Source organism: Salvelinus alpinus, chromosome 1 (genome assembly GCF_045679555.1).
Source record: "Salvelinus alpinus chromosome 1, SLU_Salpinus.1, whole genome shotgun sequence".
NCBI classification, from domain to species: domain Eukaryota; kingdom Metazoa; phylum Chordata; class Actinopteri; order Salmoniformes; family Salmonidae; genus Salvelinus; species Salvelinus alpinus.
This window is the reverse complement of record NC_092086.1, coordinates 9,942,681-9,950,918: the sequence shown is the minus strand read 5'-3', so window position 1 is coordinate 9,950,918 and position 8,238 is coordinate 9,942,681. Positions and strand designations below refer to the sequence as shown.

General features: G+C 50.8%; 2 protein-coding genes across 4 annotated transcripts in view; one reads left to right on the top strand and one right to left on the bottom strand.

The window, feature by feature from the left end:
• The window catches only part of LOC139568040 (NLR family CARD domain-containing protein 3-like), a 282,966-nt gene that overhangs the window by 145,779 nt on the left and 128,949 nt on the right, over positions 1–8,238 (bottom strand). The gene's annotated exons all lie outside the window — the stretch shown is intronic.
• LOC139536393 (NLR family CARD domain-containing protein 3-like) overlaps positions 1–8,238 on the top strand; it is a 95,685-nt gene that overhangs the window by 85,442 nt on the left and 2,005 nt on the right. The window contains exons 6-8 of one of the 3 annotated variants that reach the window (XR_011667554.1): positions 716–799; positions 5,987–6,098; positions 7,856–8,029. The gene's annotated coding sequence lies outside the window, so the exon portion shown is untranslated. Of the gene's footprint in view, positions 1–715; positions 800–5,986; positions 8,030–8,238 lie in introns of all 3 variants that reach the window. The other 2 variants (XR_011667502.1, XR_011667466.1) reach the window with 2 other exon arrangements.

Here is an 8,238-nt window from a genome sequence, read left to right as displayed (position 1 = left end):
GATGACAAAACGGATGGCACTGTGAAAGACTGCATATAATTTTAGTAGAGTGTTGGAGCCTATTTTGTAAATGACATCACTAAAGTCAAGGATTGGTAGGATAGTCAGTTTACGAGGGTATGTTTGGCAGCATGAGTGAAGGAGGCTTTGTTGCGAAATAGGAAGCCAATTCTAGATTTCATTTTGGATTGGAGATGCTTAATATGAGTCTGGAAGGAGAGTTTACAGTCTAGCGGGCAGCAATCGGTTGAAGAGTATGCATTTAGTTTAACTTGCATTTAAGAGCAGTTGGACGCCACGGAAGGAGAGCTGTATGGCATTGAAGCTTGTTTGGAGGTTTGTTAACACAGTGTCCAAAGAAGGGCCAGATGTATACAGAATGGTGTCGTCTGCATAGAGGTGGATCAAAGAATCTCCAGCAGCAAGAGCAACATCGTTGATATATACAGAGAAAAGTGTTGGTCAGAGATTTGAACCCTGTGGCACCCCCAAAGAGACTGTCAGAGGTCCGGACAGCAGGCCTTCCGATTTGACACACTGAACTCTATCTGAGAAGTAGTTAGTGAACCAGGCGAGGCAGTCAATTGAGAAACCAAGGCTGTTGAGTCTTCCGATTAGAATACGGTGATTGACAGAGTCGAAAGCCTTGGCCAGGTCGATGAAGACGGCTGCACAGTACTGTATTTTATCAATGGCGGGTTATGATTTCGTTTAGGACCTTGAGCGTGGCTGAAGTGCCCCAGTGACCAGCTCGGAAACCGGATTGCACAGCGGAGAAGGTACAGTCGGATTCAAAATGGTCAGTGATCTGTTTATTAACTTGGCTTTCGAAGACTTTAGATAAGCAGGGCAGGATGGATATACAGTTGAAGTCAGAAGTTTACATACACTTAGGTTGGAGTCATTAAAACTCGTTTTTCTACCACTCCACAAATTTCTTGTTAGTGTAACGGATGTGAAATGGCTAGCTAGTTAGCGATGGTGCGCACTAATAGCCTTTCAGTTGGTGACGTCACTCGCTTTGAGACCTTGAAGTAGTGGTTCCCCTTGCTCTGCAAGGGCCGCGGCTTTTGTGGAGCGATGGGTAACAATGCTTCGTGGGTGACTGTGGTTGTCTGTGTGCAGAGGGTCCCTGGTTCGAGCGAGGGGGCGGACGTAAAGTTATACTGTTACATTAACAAACTATAGTTTTGGCAAGTCGGTTAGGACATCGTGCATGACACAAGTAATTTTTCCAACAATTTTTTACAGACAGATTATTTCACTTATAATTCCCTGTATCACAATTTACATACAATAAGTTGACTGTACAATAAGTTGACCTTTAAACAGCTTTGAAAATTCCAGAAAATTATGTCATGGCTTTAGAAGCTTTTGATAGGCTAATTGACATAATTTGAGTCAATTGGAGGTGTACCTGTGGATGTATTTCAAGGCCTACCTTCAAACTCAGTGCCTCTTTGCTTGATGTCATGGGAAAATCAAAAGAAATCAACCATGACCTCAAATAACAAATTGTAGACCTCCACAAGTCTGGTTCATCCTTGGGAGCAATTTCCAAACGCCTGAAGGTACCACGTTCATCTGTACAAACAATAGTACGCAAGTATAAACATCATGGGACCACACAGCCGTCATACCGCTCAGAAAGGAGTGTCACGAATCCCGCCGAAGATGGTGCCTCTCCTCTTCCGCTCGGCGGTCGTCGTCACCGGCCTACTAGCTGCCATCGATTCTTTTCTTTTTGTTAGTTTGGGCTGATTGGGTGCACCTGTTTTGAGTTTAGTTTTGTGGGTAGGCTATTTAAGGGCAGTAAGCCCGCTGGCTTTTGTGCGGGCTTGTTTCTCTGTTATTTGGTGTTGGATTGGTATGTGGATTTATTATTTTTTCTGGACAGTTTAGTCCTGTGTTTTTGGACTCGTTTTTTAATTTGCCCGTGTGTTTAGGGCATGATCGTTTTTCTGGAAAATAACTGGAAAATAAATCCACTTTCTTGAATCCCTGCTCTCTGCGCTTGACTCCTCCACCCAGTACTCCTAGCAGCTCTGACAAAGCCCGCACCTCATATGGAGTCAGCAGAAGCAGCGACCACCCCTCTCCCAACTATGGAGGAGCGGTCCATCATCATACAGCTGTCCTTCATCGTATCGGGTCAGCGATGGACCAGATGATGGAGAGGATGGAACGATGGGAGAGGAGTGGTCTCCCGACGCCCCCTTCAGCTCCCCTGCAGACGACACAACCCACTCCTAGTGTCATCGGCTGGGACCAGCACATTGCGTCTCACCCCCCCGAGGGAGTACGATGGAGCAGCGGCTGGTTGCCAGGGATTTCTGCTCCAGCTTGAGCTCTACCTGGCTACCGTGCGTCCGACTCCCTCGGGTGAGGAGAGTGTAAGCCTCCTTGTCTCCTGTTTGTCGGGTAGGGCCCTGGACTGGGCCAACGCAGTCTGGAACATCCCAGACTCGGCTCGGGACCACTACTCGGAGTTCACCCGCCGGTTTCGAGCGGTGTTCGACCACCCACCAGAGGGCCGAGCGGCGGGTGAGCGTCTGTTCCACCTCAGACAGGAGACGAGGAGCGCCCAGGATTTCGCTTTAGAGTTCCGGACCTTGGCTGCTGGTGCGGGGTGGAATGACAGGGCCTTAATAGACCATTACCGTTGCAGCCTCCGGGAGGACGTCCGCCGGGAGCTAGCTTGTCGGGACACCACACTCTCCCTCGATGAACTGATAGACATGTCGATCCGACTAGATAACCTGCTAGCTGCCCGCGGGCGTTCAGAGGGGGTCCTGTCCATTCCACCTCCCGCTCCAACTCCGATGGAGCTGCATCTAGGGGGACCGGAGGAGGTGGCTCCTCTTGCACCTACTGTGGCCGGAGAGGACACACTTCGGACCGGCGCTGGAGGAGTCCATCTGGGAGTCGGGATGGCAGGCGGAATACTCCTCGGCCACCCCAGGTGAGTAGGCACAAGACTCACCCAGAGCTCCCTGTTGGTCACATGTTTTTGGTAATTCTTTCCCCTGCGTTTTTCCCCTCTCTTCAGCATAAGGCGCTAGTCGACTCAGGCGCAGCTGGGAGTTTTATGGATCGCGGACTCGCCCGTAAGTTGGGTATTCCGCTGGTGCAGATAGACCCACCTTTTCCCGTGCACTCCCTAGATAGCCGACCGTTAGGGTCAGGGCTGGTCAGGGAGGCCACGATTCCGCTGGACATGGTAACCCAGGGGGATCATAGGGAGCAGATCAGTTTTACCTTATTGATTCACCTGGGTTTCCAGTAGTGTTGGGGGTTCCCTGGCTAGCCATTCACAATCCCCTCATTTCCTGGAGACAGGGAGCTCTTCAGGGGTGGTCAGATGAGTGTTCAGGTAGGTGTGTGGGAGTTTCCATCGGTGCCACGTCGGTGGAGAGTCCAGACCAGGTTTCCACTGTGCGCATTCACCCAGAATATGCCGATTTGGCTTTCGCTTTTAGTAAGAAAGAAGCGACCAAATTACCACCTCATCGACGGTGGGATTGCGTGATAAACCTCCAGGAGAGCGCTGCACTTCCCAGGAGTCACGTGTACCCATTGTCACAGGAGGAGACGTATGTCACGGAAGCTCTGGGACAAGGGTTCATTCGGCCCTCCATGTCACCCGCCTCCTCGAGTTTCTTTTTTGTGAGAAAAAAGGAGGGAGGACTGCGTCCGTGCATTGATTATCGAGGTCTAAATTCAATCACAGTGGGATTTAGTTATCCACTACCTCTCATCGCTACGGCGATGGAATTATTCCACGGAGCGCGTTTTTTCACAAAACTGGACCTCAGGAGCGCGTATAATCTGGTGCGTATTCGGGGAGGAGACGAGTGGAAAACAGCGTTTAGTACCACATCAGGCCACTATGAGTACCTCGTCATGCCGTATGGGTTGAAGAATGCTCCAGCCGTCTTCCAATCCTTTGTAGATGAGATTCTCAGGGACTTGCAGGGGCAGGGTGTGGTAGTATATATTGATGACATCTTGATCTATTCTGCCACACGCGCCGCGCATGTCTCCCTGGTGCGCAGGGTGCTTGGGCGACTGCTGGAGCATGACCTATACGTCAAGGCTGAGAAATGTGTGTTCTCCAAACCAGACGTTTCCTTCCTGGGTTATCGCATTTCCACCTCGGGGGTGGTGATGGAGTGTGACCGCGTTAACGCCGTGCGTAATTGGCCGACTCCGACCACGGTAAAGGAGGTGCAGCGGTTTTTAGGGTTTGCCAATTACTACCGGAGGTTTATCCGGGGTTTTGGCCAAGTGGCGGCGCCCATTACCTCACTGCTGAAGGGGGGGCCCGGTGGGTCTACGGTGGTCGGCCGAGGCAGATGGAGCCTTCAACCAGTTGAAGGCAAGGTTTACTGAGGCTCCCGTGTTGGCGCATCCGGACCCTTCGTTAGCGTTCATAGTGGAGGTGGATGCGTCCGAGGCTGGTGTTGGAGCCGTGCTATCACAGTGCTCGGGCACGCCACCGAAGCTCCGTTCCTGTGCTTTCTTTTCTAAGAAGCTGGGTCCGGCGGAGCGGAACTATGATGTGGGAGTTACTAGCTATGGTAAAAGCCCTGAAGGTGTGGAGACACTGGCTTGAGGGGGCTAAATACCCTTTCCTCATCTGGACTGACCACCGCAATCTGGAGTATATCCGAGAGGCGAAGAGACTGAATCCGCGTCAAGCTAGGTGGGCCATGTTCTTTACTCGTTTTAGATTTACGATCTCTTACTGACCAGGTTCCCTCAACACTAAGGCCGACGCGCTGTCCCGTCTCTATGACACGGATGACCGGCCCATCGATCCGACTCCCATCCTTCCAGCCTCTTGTCTGGTGGCCCCGGTGGTATGGGAGGTGGACGCGGACATCGAGCGGGCGTTGAGGGTAGAATCTGCGCCTTCTCAGTGTCCGACTGGCCTTAGGTACGTACCGCTTGGTGTTCGTGATCGATTGATTCGGTGGGCTCATACACTACCTTCTTCGGGTCATCCGGGGATTGAGAGGACAGTGCGGGGTCTTAGGGGAAAATACTGGTGGCCCACCTTGGCTAAGGACGTGAGACTCTATGTCTCCTCCTGCTCGGTATGCGCACAGAGTAAGGCTCCTAGGCACGTGCCGAGAGGGAAGTTACAACCCCTCCCGGTTCCACAACGGCCATGGTTTCATCTATCGGTAGATTTCCTGACTGATCTTCCCCAGTCTCAGGGGAACACTACCGTTCTGGTCGTTGTGGATCGGTTTTCTAAGTCCTGTCGTCTCCTTCCATTGCCTGGTCTCCCTACGGCCCTACAGACTGCGGAGGCTCTATTTACCCACGTCTTCCGCCACTACGGGGTGCCGGAGGACATCGTATCTGATCGAGGTCCCCAGTTCACGTCCCGGGTGTGAAGGGCGTTTATGGAGCGTCTGGGGGTCTCGGTCAGCCTTACCTCTGGGTATCACCCCGAAAGTAATGGGCAGGTGGAAAGAGTGAACCATGAAGTGGGTAGGTTTCTGTGTTCGTATTGCCAGGACCGGCCAGGAGAATGGGCGAGGTACGTCCCGTGGGCAGAGTTGGTCCAGAACTCACTCCGCCACTCCTCAACTAACATGTCGCCATTTGAATGCGTACTGGGGTACCAGCCGGTCCTGGCTCCGTGGCATCAGAGCCAGACCGAAGCTCCTGCGGTGGAGGAGTGGGTACAGCGCTCTAGGGAGACCTGGCGGGCAGTCCAGGCCTCTCTCAGGCAGGCCAGTGAACGGCAGAAGAAGAGCGCTGACCGCCACCGCAGTGAGGCCCCTGTGTTCGCACCAGGGGACAGGGTCTGGCTCTCGACCCGAAACCTGCCCCTCCGCCTGCCCTGCCGGAAGCTGGGGCCGCAGTGTGTGGGGCCATTTAAAGTCCTGAGGAGGATAAACGAGGTGTGTTATAGATTGCAACTCCCTTCTTACTATCACATTAACCCCTCGTTTCATGTTTCTCTCCTCAGGCCGGTGGTAGCTGGTCCCCTTCAGGAAGGTGAGGTACCAGAGGTCCCTCCGCCCCCTCTGGATATCGAGGGGTCCCCGGCATACACAGCTATTCTGGACTTGAGACGCCGGGTGAGGGGCCTGCAGTACCTCGTTGACTGGGAGGGGTACGGTCCGGAGGAGAGGTGCTGGGTACCGGGGAGAGACATTTTAGATCCTTCCCTCTTGGTTGATTTCCACCGTCGCCACCCGGATTGTCCTGCGCCTCGCCCTCCGGGTCATCCTCGAGGCCGGGGTCGGCGCGCTAGAGGGGGGGTACTGTCACGAATCCCGCCGAAGATGGTGCCTCTTCCTGTTCGGGCGGCGCTCGGCGGTCGTCGTCACCGGCCTACTAGCTGCCATCGATTCTTTTCTTTTTGTTTCTGTTAGTTTGGGCTGATTGGGTGCACCTGTTTTGAGTTTAGTTTTGTGGGTAGGCTATTTAAGGGCAGTAAGCCCGCTGGCTTTTGTGCGGGCTTGTTTCTCTGTTATTTGGTGTTGGATTGGTATGTGGATTTATTATTTTTTCTGGACAGTTTAGTCCTGTGTTTTTGGACTCGTTTTTTCATTTGCCCGTGTGTTTAGGGCATGATCGTTTTCCCCTGTCAACTGGAAAATAAATCCACTTTCTTGAATCCCTGCTCTCTGCGCTTGACTCCTCCACCAAGTACTCCTAGCAGCTCTGACAAGGAGACGCGTTCTGTCCCCTAGAGATGAACGTACTTTGATGAGAAAAGTGCAAATCAATCCCAGAACAACAGCAAAGGACCTCGTGAAGATGCTGGAGGAAACAGGTACAAAAGTATCTATGTCCACAGTAAAACGACTGCTATATCGACATAACCTGAATGGCCACTCAGCAAGGAAGAAGCCCCTGCTCCAGAACCGCCAGAAAAAAGCCAGACTACGGTTTGCAACTGCACATGGGGAGAGAGATCATACTTTTTGGAGAAATGTCCTCTGGTCTGACGAAACAAATGTCCTCTGGTCTGAGGAAACAAATATAGAACTGTTTGGCCATAACGGCCATCGTTATGTTTGGAGGATAAAGGGGGAGGTTTGCAAGCCGAAGAACACCATCCCAACCTTGAAGCACGGGGATGGCAACATCATGTTGTGGGGGTGCTTTGCTGCAGGAGGGACTGGGGCACTTAACAAAATAGATGGCTTCATGAGGGAGGAACATTTTGTGGATATACAGTGGGGCAAAAAAGTATTTAGTCAACCACCAATTGTGCAAGTTCCCCCACTTAAAATGATGAGAGGCCTGTAATTTTCATCATAGGTACACTTCAACTATGACAGACAAAATGAGAAAAGAAATCCAGAAAATCACATTGTAGGATTTTTTATGAATTTATTTGCAAATTATGGTGGAAAATAAGTATTTGGTCACCTACAAACAAGCAAGATTTCTGGCTCTCACAGACCTGTAACTTCTTCTTTAAGAGGCTCCTCTGTCCTCCACTCATTACCTGTATTAATGGCACCTGTTTGAACTTGTTATCAGTATAAAAGACACCTGTCCACAACCTCAAACAGTCACACTCCAAATCCAGAAAATCACATTGTAGGATTTTTTATGAATTTATTTGCAAATTATGGTGGAAAATAAGTATTTAAAAAAGTAGTCAAAAGTTTAGTATTTGGTCCCATATTCCTTGAACGCAATGACAACATCAAGCTTGTGACTCAAACTTGTTCAGTTTGTTTTGGTTGTGTTTTGCCCAATATTAAAATGGTGGATGATGACTGGAGAAATTTTCTTTAAGTGAGTAGATAACATGTTTCTAAACACCACTAGATTAATCCTGATGATGCCATGATTAATATGATTTGACTCTTTGCAGGCTGTCAGGCTGTCTAGTCACAGAGGAAGGCTGTGCTTCTCTGGTCTCGGCTCTGAGGTCAAACCCCTCACACCTGAGAGAGCTGGTCCTGAGCTACAATCACCCAGGAGACTCAGGAGTCAGACTGCTCTCTGCTGGACTGGAGGATCCACACTGCAGACTGGAGAAACTCAAGTATGTAGAGGGTTTATGTCAATGTTCATATCAGACATGTTTGACTTATCAGATTGGTTAAGACAAACATTCTGACCAACAGTTGGACAAAGATATATGCTGACTGTGTGTGACACACACCCACAACACACACATACTGGAAACACACACTGGACACAAACACTGTGTGTGTGTGTGTGTGTGTGTGTGTGTGTGTGTGTGTGTGTGTG